The following is a 14,663-nucleotide window of genomic DNA, read 5'->3' as shown; positions in this document are numbered from 1 at the left end:
AATGTTTGGGTCAGAAATGTTTGCCTGTTTGTAATTGGCTAAAGAGCTTGTGGTGTATTTTTCATTGATAAATAAGCAATAAAAACATAATACATGTACATTTATTTTGAAATATTAACTCTGAAATTCTTATGACAGTAAGATCTAAATAGATAAATGTGAAATTTTAACACAAGTGCGCCCTGGCTCAGATTCTTGCCAAAAAATTGTAAATACTGGCCTATAACTTGATAGAGTCATGGCGTTTTGTAATTGTGAAATCTTTAAGTTGCCAATTCATTGTTATGACTTGTGACAAAATTGAAAAACAAGATTGCATTTGAGAAAAATGCTAAACAACTAAACTGTGCACATGGTTAAAATTTCATTGCTGTACATCAAAGGACAAGAAAGTAGGTCACTGTCCCCTTGGGCAAGGCAAAATTTTGACCCAAGGGTTTAATTCAAAACAATCTCGATACTGGTCCACCAAACAAGATTTTAAGTCAAATATCTAAGCTGTAGCTTTCTGCCCCTGGACAGGGCCAATTTTAACACCAGGGGAAAAATTTGAACAACTTTGGCAGAGGACCTACATAGATGATATTATATATCAAATATCAAAGCTCTAAGCCTTGTACCTTCAGACAAGAGGATTTTTTATTTTTTTACTATATGTACATAGTGAAAATCAATGACCCCTGGGGGTGGGGCCAATTTTGACCCCAGGGCTATAATTTGTACAATCTTGCTAGAGGTTCACTACACAATGTTTCATGCAAAATATCAAACCTCTAGCCTTTGTCAATTTAGAGAAGATGATTTTTCAAGTTTTTACTATATACATATAAGGAAAGCCTATGCCCCCCCCCCCCCGAGGCGTGGCTAATTTTGACACTAGAGGCAAAATTTTAAAAACTTTGGTAGAGTACCTATAGATTATACCCTTTAACAAATATTAAAGCTCTAAGCCTTGTACCTTCAGACAATAAGATTTTTTGATTTTTTACTATATGTATATATTGAAAATCAATGACCCTCGGGGCGGGGGCGATTTTGAACCCAGGGCTATAATTTGAACAATCTTGCTAGAGGTTCACTACACAATGTTTCATGCAAAATATCTTACCTCTAGCATTTGTCAATTGCTAGAAGAATTTTTTTTTAAGTTTTTACTATTAGTTTTTACTATATACATATAGAAAAACCAATGACCCCCGGGGTGGGGCCGATTTTGACCCAAGGGCTATAATTTGAACAATCTGGGTAGAGGTCTACCAGACAATGCCTTATGCAAAATATCTAAGCTCTAAGCCTTTTGGGTCTTAACAAGAAGGTATTTTAAGTTTTTACTAAATGTACATAATTATAGTGGAAATCAATGACCCTGGGGCGGGGCAGATTTTGACCCCAGGGCTATAATTTGAACAATCTTAGTAGAGGTCTACCAGACAATGCCTTATGCAAAATATCTTAGCTCTGGGGCTTTTGGGTCTTTACAAGAAGATTTTTTTATTTTATTCTAATAATTCCTTTTGGTTGCCATGGCAACCAGATTTCTACATGGAATGAAAGACTTTGAATAACTTTGGAAGCCCTAGTGGTTTTTCACAAGAAGATTTTATAAATTCACTAAATAATCTAAATAACACACACACAAACAGAAAAACACACACACACACACAGGTGAATCGCTATATGCCACCGCATCGCAGATGCTGCGGTGGCATAATAATCAACTTAATCAAATAGATATAGATACAAGACTTTACCATGAACCCAGTGACACCAAACTCCATCCAAACCTAAAGGACCACCTTAGGTATGTTCCTTGTAAATATAAGACATTGGTAACACAAACAAAGGCTTAATGAAACTAGAAATGTGTCCATAGGACACGGGTGCCCCCAACACGCCACTGTTCTAACAATCTTATGACTCTAGGTCAAATATTTTTTGAAAACTAAAAATCTTTTACTAACTAAAATTGCAAAATTTTACTAGGTCAAGGCCAATAACTCTAAAAATACTAAATAAATCCAGAGAAAAATATCCAGGTGCACAACTACACATGCTGAGAAACATTCCTGTAAAGTTTCATGACTCTAGGTCACACACTTTTTGAGTTACATGTGCCACAAGTTAAAAATTGCAAAATTTTACTAAGTCAAGGGCAATAACTCTGAAAATACTAAAAATATCCAGACGAAAATATCCAGGTGCACAACTTCACATGCTGATCAACATTCCTGTAAAGTTTCATGACTCTAGGTCAAATATTTTTTGAGTTAGGTGCGACACACAAGAGAACGGACAGACGGAAGGACGGACAGACAAGGGTAAATCTAAATGCCCGCCACTAAAGTTGGGGCACAAAAAAGTGTAAAATCTATTTTCAGCACTTGTGACCTTGATGTAACGGACATTTAACTCAATCCATATGGTTCAAGTTATCATCCTTTCAAATATGAAAACATCAGTCAAAAAAGGCTGAAGTCAAAAAATATAACATTGGCACACTTGACCTTGTCCTGTTGACACTAACCTTAATCAAAAGGAAGGATATCATGCAAGTTATCTTCCTACCAAATATGAAATACATCTATCAATAAACTAGAACAATCAGTAAATGTGATTAATACCTCCCCCTGTTACTAGTAACAGAATACCTTGTAAAGAATTGAAATAGAGTTATGGTTGTGGGCTATTAAAGATAGTTGTGGTTCTTGTATGTTGCATTTCCTTTCAATGTGGTTGGCCATTGATGAAGTTTTATTGGATTACTCTGTAATAAGTCCAGAAAGACAAAGAAAAGGAACAAAGGGCAATTACTCTATAAATAATGAAGATTGAGTTATGGTTACTGCACTTCCTCTCATTGCGCTTGACCATTATATGAAGTTTCATTGAATTCCAACCATTAATTTTCAAGTTATGTACTGGACAATAAAAAGTAACAAAGGGCAAAAACTTTTAAATTAGTCAAAAAAGAGTTATGGTGTCTGTGCACTGCACTTCCTCTCAATATACTTGACCATTGTATGAAATAGTTTTGAATTCCAATCAGTAGTTTTCAAGTTATGCTCTGGACAAGACAAAAAGCAATGGAAAAGTAACAAAGGGCAATAACTCTATAATTACTCTGGACAGAGTTATAGTTCTTGTGCTTGACCATTGTATGAAGTTGTTTTGAATTCCAACCAGTAGTTTTCAAGTTATGCTCTGGACAAGGAAAAGTAACAAAGGGCAGTAACTCTGTAATTAGTCAAAATGGAGTTATGGTTCTTGTGCACTGCACTTTCTCTTATTGTGTTTGACCATTGTATGACGTTCTTTTAAATTCCAACCAGTATGTTTTAAGTAATGCTCCGGACAAGGAAAAATATCAAAGGGCAATAACTCTGTAATTTGTCAAAATGGAATTATAATTCTTGTGCACTGCATTTCCTCTTAATGTGCTTGACAACTGCATTGAGTTGTATAGAATTCCAACCAGTAGTTTTCAAGTTATGCTCCAGACAAGGAAAAGTAACAAAGGGCAATAACTCTATTGTAAGTCAAGATGGAGTTATGTTTCTCATACACTGCACTTCCTCTCAATGTGCTTCACCAATGTATGAAGTTATATTTAATTCCAACCATAAGTCTTCAAGTTATAGTCCGGACAAAAGACAGCAATGGAAAAATAACAAAGGGCAATAACTCTGTAATTACTTTAGATAGAGTTCTGGTTATTGGGCAATGCACTTCCCCTTATTATGCTTGACAATTGTATGAAGTTGTTTGGAGTTTCAACCAGTAGTTTTCAAGTTATGCTCCAGACAAGGAAAAGTAACAAGAGCTGTCCGTAAGACAGCGCGCTCGACTTTTTTATTGCTTGCCAATAAAAAAAGTTTTTGCAGTAAAAGGCAATACAAGAATCTCTGTATTTTTAAAGTGAACTAGTTGTTTGATACCCTTGAATATTACAGCAATGTTTATATGACATAATTTATGGTAAAGTGAACAAGTGGATAGGAATGAATTTTTTTAGATTTTTTAAGTTTTTTAGTGCTTGCCTATAATACAAAACATTGACAGTTAAGGGCCATAATTGAAATAAAATCTTTGACAGAATTACCTTCTCCTGGACATGTTTGGGAATCATGATTGTAAACAAGTATTCCAACTTTCAAATTAATATCTCAAACAGTTCAGTCAAAAAGTGGACTGGTACTAAAAACTTAACCAAGATTCTAAGTCGATAAAAGGCCTTAATTTTTAAAACAAATCCTTGACAGAGTTACCTTCTCTTGCGTACAGATGGGGTAATGATGTGAAATAGCATTAAAAGTTTCAAAGCAATATCTCAAAGGGTTTAAGGCAATAAGTGGATTTTACCCATATTCAATGTATTTTCTAAGTCAAAAAGGGGCATAATTCTGTCAAAAACCTTGACAGAGTTATGTCCTCTTGTCTGTTGATGAAGGTCGTGATGGTAAACAAGTATGGTCAGTTTCAAAGCAATACCTCCAATGGTTTTGAAATAAAGTGAGGTGGTACAAAAAACTTAACCAAGCTCAATACACGTTCTAAGTCAAAAAAGGGCCATAATTCTGTCAAAAACCTTGACAGAGTTATGTACTCTTGTCTGTAGATGGAGGTTATGATGGTGAACAAGTATGGTAAGTTTCAAAGCCATACTTGTAATACTTCTGAAATAAAGTGGGGTGGTACGAAAAACTTAACCAAGGTGTGACGCCAACGCTAACGCCGACGCCGACGCCGGGGCGAGTAGGATAGCTCCCCTTTTCATAGAAAAGTCGAGCTAACAAAGGGCAATAACTCTGTAATTAGTAAAGATGGAGTTATGGTTCTTGTGCACTGTACTTCCTCTCAATGTGCTTGACCATTGTATGAAATTATATTGAATTCCAACCATTAGTCTTCAAGTTATGCTAGGGACAAGGAAAATGCAACAAGAGCTGGACCGACCGACCGACCGACCACCAGGTGACTCCTATATACCCCCCTCCTTTTTGGGGGTATAATAATGCCCATATGGGTAAAAGTGTAAAAATCTATTTTTAGCACTGGTAACCTTGACCCAACTGACCCCTTATTCAATCCAAAGGATGAATACCATGCAAGTTATCTTCCTACCAAATATGAAATAATTCTGTTGATAAATAAAGGCTGTATGGGCAAAGGTGTAAAAATCTTATTTTAGTACAAGTGACCTTGACCCACTGATCGCTATCTCAATCAAAAGTAAGAATACCATGCAAGTTACTTTTCTACCAAGTATGAAATACATCTTTCAATTAATCAAGGCTGTATGATCAAAAATGTAAAAACTCTATTTTTAGCACTGGTGACCTTGATCCTGCTGACCCCAAACTTTATCCAAAGAAGAGGACCTCAATTTTATGTTCCTATCAAATATTGTTTGTTTGTTTCATTTTACGCCTTTTCCCAACAGTATTTCAGTCATATAGGTGGGTAGTTTCCTAACCATCTTTCCTGGAGAGTTACACCAGTACTAAACTACCTTCCTCCGTACTAAACTACCAAAGCATCTCCCGGGCATCGAACCCACGCCAGAGAGGTAACTGGATTAGAAGTTATTGACTCTAACCCCTGGACCATGGAGGCGATCTATAAAATATAAATGACATCTGTCAATAGAATAACGTTAATACCTGTAAAAATGAAAAAATCTATTTTTGACATTTGTGACTTTGTGACTTTGACCTTGACCCAAAAGACCCCTTACTTTACCAAAAGAAGGAGGGCTTCCTTTGGCATTTTTTTATTAAACATTAAAGACATCAGCTTAAAATAAGTTTGTATGAGCTAAAATGTTTCAATATTTATTTTTTTTACACCAGTAACCTTGGCGTTGAGCCTAGAGACCCCTAACTCTTTGACCCTAGAGACGCTAAACTCCAATAAAAAACAAGAATTTATAACAGAGTTACTAATGTCCCCCGCCTTGGGAAAGTTTTATATGAAGCATAAAATTGTGCTATTTCAAAAGATTGAGGTATGGATCTAAGGATTTTCGGTCCAAAATTATGAGCAATGCTTTTTTCTAACAAGCGCCGTTATTTCGCATTCCGGATATTCTGAAAATGAATGTTAGCATGTGATTTTCATACATAATTCATTATTCTGAAGCCAATTTTGTAACAACTTCCATAAAATCACTCAGATAGCAAAACTACACTGTTCTCATTACAGAAGTGCTTCAAAATACTAATTTTCTTACAAAAGGATGTAGCAGGGAGCAATTTTATCACCCCACCCATAACAAAATAAGTAATTTTTCACCCAAATTTCAACATTTTATTACCAATAGACTTCCTGAATGAAGATTTAGCTTAGCGAACATACTTAATAACTACTGTATAGTGACCTGATTATGGATTACACATTATTTGTACACACATAGCAACATTTTGGGTGTAACTAGGTATATTAAAATTCCCATTGCTGTATTTTTCTACTCCAAATATTTGCTTATATAGTCTTAAATACAAGCCAAAATGTCAATAAAATGCTAAAATTCTTTATTTATATTTTGTCTCTCTCTTACATGGATATAAAAAATGCAATATATGGAAAATCCAAGTTCCACTGGACTTAACAGCACAGTAATAGCCTAAAATCTGACTTCTACACCCATTTTTTGGCTATTTTTGCATTCATTTGGAGCCAAATATGACAATTGAAACCTTCTTTCAGGTGTTTTACCCTGTAAATCACCTCTTCAGACCAAAATGTACTTGGAATGGATATTATGGTGTATTTTCTTCTCATTTATGTAAACTTATCTAAGTTTCTCAATTAATAATGGGAGGTAATTCACTGAAGTTGTGCATAATCACATCCTTTGTGTACATTTATCTACCAGAATAAGTGTTTTTTCTGTTTATAGACACATCAGAGACACTAAAGCTGTGTTATAATTGTGCCTAATATGATTGTGAAAAAGTAGATCAACTTTTACTTATCAATAAAACTTTTTCTACAAAATAATTCTACCCTTGGCCATTATGATGCTCATTCAATTATGCATTAAATAGACATAAAGTCTAAAAACTATGGCATTATACATTGTGAGTGTGTAAATATGTATTACCAAATAGAAAACAATAAATTCTAATCACTATTTTGCATCTTAACCACATAATAAGAGGCTATTCAGAGGCAACCTAACTGAATTATGCAACATTTTTCAATGGATTCAATTTCTAAGTATGTATTGATATTCATGCCCTGAAACCAAGTAAATTTTAAGACAGAAGCCTTAAAATGCTATTTATTTGAAGCTTTTATGCTATCTATGCCTGTAAATGAAACACAAAACATTCTTATATGGGAAACAGACATAGAAGCAATTTATTTGTGACATTCTATGTAAATATTTGAGCAAAATGGAAAAATATTAGTGCCGAGCGAAGAAATGTCCGCCCCTAAATAAAGTCGAAAAGTTAACCGAAACAGCACCCTAGACTATTTCTAGTATTAATATATTAGTTTTGAACCTGACAATATGCATTTGTATTGATATACCTGCAACACCCATCAAAAGTGGCCAATATGCTTACATCAGGCCCTGTCAAGTTATACATAAGTCTTCAAACCTGGCATGTGTATATCCAATGTACAGCATTTCTTTGAAATCTGAAAAATATTTTTAATGACCAAGGCCTACATTATTCATCATCAATATATCACCAATTAATTATCACTCAAATTCACTGTTTAAAGAAATTACAAACCATTATTAACTTTTAAGTAACACTAATACTCTTCTTCATATGTAAACAATGCTTCTAGATTGACTCCCTTGACACATTATCTGCTGTAAACACCAACAGTTGCATTGAAATAATGAAATTTTATACCTAGACAGGCTGTATACATCCATTCTTCCAAAATATCAGCTTTTCGTGGTGTATCAATGAAGACAAAGTACAACAAATGAATTATGACAGTTCCAATTTCCCTCTCTTTAGGTCAGACACTCACATTGATATTTCCATAGACTTACATTATAAGAAATGGTCCCTAATCCTACCTTAAAATTGAGTTTTCATGCTAAAGAGGTAATTTTTCTAGCAGAATGAAATGCCTGACACATAAAAATGTTCCTGTTATATACATGTATACTGTGATAATTTAGTATTCAACCGTGAAATGCTTGCATATTTTTAAAGATATAAATAATTAAAGTTTTCCATGAAATAAAATAAAGTTGATAACTTTCACGATTCACGATTTCAATACTTAAAAAATATGTCGTAGGATAAGAATTTATGTAAAATGTACACTGCCTTATATTTTGTCAGTCATTTCAAATAAAATATATTAACTGTATCTAAATGCGTTACATGTTATTTGACCCATGATCCTATACCGTTATATCTCTCTTTATTTCTATAATTCCTATCTCTCAGTGTTACTATAACCTGTTACCCGTAAACTTAATATGCTATGTTCGGGTATGTTGTGTGATGCTCCAGTGCACTTCATATTTGACCATTTCATGATATAGTTGTATAATATATTTATATTGTGTAAATATATTCTTTTATAAATATCTTGGATATTTCAGGTTAGTAATCTTTGAGAGTTATAATTTAGATTATTAAATTATTACAGAATGTCTTTATTGGTATATTTATAGAGGTTGTTGATAAGTTATAGAGATGTTTACTTACTATACTTACCTGGAATACTTACCTAATTGTACATGTAGCTATTACATACCTGTATCACACACTCAACCTTATGTTATAATTGTTAATGGCACTTCATATTTGACCATTTCATGTTATAGTAGTATAATATATTTATATTGTGTAAATATATTCTTTAATAAATATCTTGTTTGCATTTGTTGTGTCTGTGTCAGTCGATATATTACCCCATCTATAATACAAGTAACTGCCGACTGGGTTACGTCATTTCAAATAAATTCTTATCCTACGACACATAAACAGAATACTTTTAAAGAAGAGGAAAGTCTCAAGTCATGCTGTGTATTGGCACAGATATACAATATATTTAGCTCCATGGTATTGGTTATGATTTATCTGAGAGCGACGTTTTCATTAAACGGCCTCCTGCTGATAAGAGGGCATCAAGGTAAATAACAAAAATGAAGATTATAAGTATGCAATATTTTTTTTAATTCCCTGGATTTTCAAAATACATGTTACACATAGATAAATGATCATACTTTTTGTATAATCAAATATGAAAAAATAATCATAATGGCATAATTATTAGTTATTATTGTCTCTGAAGTGGATTTTTCTTATCTTATTATTAAAAAAAACTGGTTTGGTTTTAACATATTTATTTAAACTCGATTGCAAAACAAGTTCTTGTAACTTACATGTATATTAATCACTTTCGAGTCCGCTTCCTAAAACCAACCAGTACTGGTGTCATATGAAGAAACATAGTCATGATCCCCAAGTAGGGCTCGAACCCATGATCTCTGGCCACTAGGCCACCGCTCCCCTTTAAAATCCATATCAGTGTTAACTAATCTAGAAATACTTCATATCAATATTTAATTTTATTTATCCACATTTCTTGCCATTCTGTATTAAAATTTGTTGCATCTTTTAATTTCTGAACTGAGAAATGTCTATTTTTCTATTGTAGGTTTTACAGATTTGCCTTGTCAGTTTCAACACATTTAGAAAATAATATATTTGAAAGAAAATATTCAAATACATGAATATAAAACTTGAATATAAAAAATGACACAATTGAAAATGTTGCAGGCTCGGTTTGTTTGAGGATAAACAGTACTGGAAAATGCAAGTTACTGTCCTCGCCCCTAGCACATACTGGCTTAAAGGCCCATAATATGCCCCAGAAATGATTTTAATTTATTTTTCAAAAGCCTGTTATTTTTGGTGGCCTGTTATAACTTCTAAAAATATTCTCAATGGGCAATTATCTGAACCAACTTTTGACTCAGCTGTTGCTTTTTAGCAATCAGTATAGTTAAAGTGATTTAGTATTTTGTATGGAAGTCAAAAAACTACTTTGTTTACATGCAAACAGTAAGGCCTTACATGTTGTAATTATGTCCTAGAGGAGGTGTCTGATTATTCTTTAAGGCTTCAGTTCTCACACTGACACTAACTGAGTTCAAATACTTTGCCAAATTCAGTTTTTATAGTCTTATTATTGAAACAATCTAAACCAAAGTTTTTGAAAAACAAAGAAAAAGATACACAGTATCCTGTTTGTTCAGTTCCCCCATTCTTTTTTTCATTAAGGGAACACACATTGTATTCTTTAGGAATCAAACGCCACTTTTCATGGAATGGCACTAACATGTAACACTGGAGGTTCCATGATCACTGCCATAAAAATACACCTGCTAATGTTTCTAATTTCAAAATTTTACCATTACATGTTTAAATGTTGAATACTGCTTAACCTGGTGCTATTGGGTGTGAACAGCAGCATGCACTTTCCAGTACTTTCCATGAACTGGCTTAATCAAACTGAGTCTGCAGCATTTTCCATATTGCTATTTGGACTTTCTTTTTAGAATTACTGTTTCTCTTTATGTACATAATTACCTAGTATTAAGCTTTAAATGAGCGAATAAAGAGACCACTAAGGACAAACACATATGCAAACAGCTGGATTTTATTGATTTTGCTCAAGTATTGTCACTCAGTCATATTTGCCTGTATTTAGAGAAAGATTCTACAACTAGATTTTTTTAGAAGGTAATTCCTGATCCAAAAGTGTTCTCCCACAAACAAGTGCGTGGTTCCCCATTCTGCTCTATGCTAGTGCATTCAAAAACTGACGATAGTACTTAGACTGTGTATCATATAAAAACTTTATTTACATGATGATTAGGGGATTTTCTAATAATATGAAAAAATTGTTGATATAAGAAAAATATATAATTAAATTGATAACATGGGATTTGACTGATTGATTTCACAAATAATGCATTGTATATTATAAACATGAATGATATTGTCTGAATGGTTATGGTCAACATTTTACTTGCTTTTGATTCTCGTCTACAGTGCCATTAGATAATATTTACCAATTATATGTAGTTATCAATTCATTTAACCGAACAAAGTCCGCATTATTATAATTCCAGACACAACGCTTATAAGTATTAAAATGAAGCGCTTCAAAATGAATAAAAATATAACTAGCATAATGATCACTAATGTCGCTCGGAGTTTCTGAAACACCAAAGTCAAATGATTTTATTTCACTAGAAATTACTATTGGGTCAATAAGTGTGGCAGATGTATTTGATACACGAGTCGGCTGATTGATAACATTACTCATATTATTAATAATTAAGATATCACGTAATTTATGGTTTGAATAATTGAGTTGATCTTCATTTACATCACCAAGTAAAACAATGTAATTCGACAATTCATGCGCCTTTTCTAAACGGTTATCCAGTTTTGACCAAAACTCAACAGTAGAATTTGGGTGGCGATAAACAGTGCCTATCAATTTACTTCTTCATTTTTAGATTTGACAAAACGATGCATTCCATATAAAGAAGTTACAATACGACCATATGACAGACCATGGTACGATTAAATAATACGAAGAACTTCCCGGAAGCGTGACAGAAAAAAATCACGTGCAATTAAAACTAATAAATCGTTAGACTGGATTTTATATAAAAAATTAAGAAACAAGGTTAATAATTTAAAAAAGCACGCGAAACAAGTTTTTTTTAATAATTTAGAATTTACAATCAACGATATAAGTAGTAATAATCCTCGCGAATATTGGAAAATTGTGAAAATGTTAGTTAAAGATAATAAACAATGTGAAATAATACCGCCATTGAGACTTAATAATGACTTGTATGTATTTACTGATAAAGAAAAGGCAAATGCGCTCAATGATTACTTTGTCTCTGTATCTTCTATTGACGATTCTAATACTTCTTTACCCATTTTCAATCTTAAAACAAACGAATCTTTGTGTGACATAATAATTAACGAAGAAGAAGTTAAAGACATTCTTTCATGCTTAATAATAAAAAAGGCTAGTGGACCAGATGGGATAAGTCACCGTATGCTTAAAGAAACATCTTCTAGCATTTTGTAAACCTCTATGTACACTTTTTAATCGTTCCCTTCAAGAAAATACAAATCCCACATGTTGGAAAAACGCAAGTGTTATGCCATTATTTAAAAAAGGGGAGCACGATCTTTGTTCTAATTACATACCAATTTCTCTAATAAGTTGCATAGGAAAAGTTATGGAAAGAATTATATTCAAATATATTTACAACCATTTACATATGAACAATCTTATTTACAAATATCAATCCGGGTTTATTCCAGGGCATTCTACTGTATATCAATTAATTGACATTTATCATCAAATATGTAAAGCTTTTGATGAAAAGAAATCAACTTGTATAGTGTTCTGTGATATCTCTAAAGCATTTGACCGTGTTTGGCATAAAGGTCTACTGTTTAAACTGCATCAGTACGGCATTACAAATAATTTGAATACTTGGATTGCTAGCTATCTTAAGTCGAGGAACCAAAGCGTTTTTATTGGTTCTTCTTTTTCTGACACAAAATTCATAAATGCTGGTGTCCCTCAAGGATCTGTGCTTGGTCCTCTTCTTTTTTGATTTATGTTAATGACATTGCTGAAAACTTACTTAGTTTGACTCGTCTTTTTGCAGATGATAGTTCTTTATCAGTAACAAGCGATGATTCTAAATATATAGAAATGACTCTAAATATTGATCTTAAAACTATTACTGAATGGGCAGACCAATGGCTTGTAACCTTTAATCCTAATAAGACAGAAGTATTATATTTGTTCTCTTATTAGAAATGAAAGACCTTTTTTGTACTTTAAACAATGTTCAACTTAATTACACTCAACACCACAGGCATTTGGGGCTAACATTAAGTGATGATGGAACCTGGCATGAACATATTAATAATATAACTAACTCGGCGTCCAAAATATTAGGTTCTATGCGTTTATTAAAGTTCAAATTAAATAGAACAACATTAAATCAAATTTATATTTCCTATATGAGGCCTTTATTAGAATATGCTAGTGTTATTTGGGATAGTTGTACCTTATATGAAAAAGAAAAAATTGAAAAAATGCAATACGAAGCTGCGCGCTTAGTAACTGGTTTGACTCGCTCAGTGTCTATAGAAAGACTTCTGCATGAAATAGGTTGGGTCTCTTTAGCAGATCGTCGTTTAATGCAAAAATTATCAATAATGTATAAAGCTAAAAATGGGGAGCTTCAAAGTTATCTGGACACTTTGTTCCCAAATTTTGTATCAGAAAGTAGCCAATATAACCTTAGAAATAACGATAATTACGTAACAATAGCACGACGAACAGAAATATTTTCTAGATCATTTATACCCTCAGCAATTTCGGCATGGAATAGTCTTGATAATTAGATACGTGACTCGACTTCTTTAAATGTGTTCAAAACTAAACTCAAGGATAAATTCAAACCACACTTGTCCCTAAATATTATTTAATTGGAGAAAGGTTAACATCTGTTTACCATGCACGTTTAAGAAATAGATGTAGTAATTTGAATGATGATCTGTATAGAAATCACTTAGCAAACTCCCCTGTTTGTGAGTTTTGCCATATCGAGGAGGATGCTGAACATTTCTTTTTTAACTGTAAACTTTTTGGTGTTCAAAGACTCCAACTTTTCACTTCCACTCGCCCTTTTCATCCATTAAGTACAAGTACTCTCCTTTATGGAAAAGAAAATTTATCAGTCGATGAAAACTCTTTTTTATTTCATGAGGTTCAAAAATATATAAAAAATACACATAGATTTAAATAATAAGAAATAAGTACATGTAAAAATAACAATCGTTGTTCCAATATTAATTCTTCTAATTCCGCTTATAAATGACATGTTTTGACAGCCATACAAACCATCACATACTGCAAGTGTAGGAAAATTACTACTATTTTTTTTTTTATTATTATTTAAAAAATTGATAAGCAAATGTTTTTTTTGTTTTTGTTTTTCTCTTAAATTTGATGTCGAACTCTATTCGCTACTTTGTTTTTGTTTCCGCCTTAATATTTGTAATTGCTCGTGTGTATAGTGTTTAAACATGTTTTCGTTTCTATATCTTATAATGCTTAAGGGAAGGACAGTTACTAATGTTGCTAGAACTTGTTGTTCAACCCTTTTGCCCTTTGTTAAAAAATGTTGTTTTGTGGAAATAATGTTATAAATTGTATTCAAAGAGCAATAAAATATTATTAAACATACCGTTTTGGTAAACTGCGCGACGGAAATCGACGGAATATAACGAAGACGACGATTACCACTATTTATTTCAATAAATGTGCCTCTTTCGCATAAATCTATCTTGTGATGTTCAACGATCACAACCTAAACTAAACTATTGAACGTTGACAGACAGGGCCAAGTTTAACCTTTTACCAAGAAAAAATGAAAAGGTTTTGAAAACTTATTTAATTCTTTGATGTGCAAATTATGAGTACATTGTATACAGACATTTCTTTTTATTTTATGATATAAAATATGAAACTGATTAATGAAAGATAACTTTGTAATTATTTATACATATGCATCTAATCAGACGCCATACCGTTTTCCAACTAATCACAAATTACTTGTA

The sequence above is a fragment of the Ruditapes philippinarum genome, unplaced genomic scaffold, assembly GCF_026571515.1.
Source record: "Ruditapes philippinarum isolate M1 unplaced genomic scaffold, ASM2657151v2 ctg3580_1_1_1_1, whole genome shotgun sequence".
Taxonomy (NCBI): Eukaryota; Metazoa; Mollusca; class Bivalvia; order Venerida; family Veneridae; genus Ruditapes; species Ruditapes philippinarum.
The sequence above is the reverse complement of the archived record's forward strand: the minus strand, read 5'-3'. Positions refer to the sequence as shown.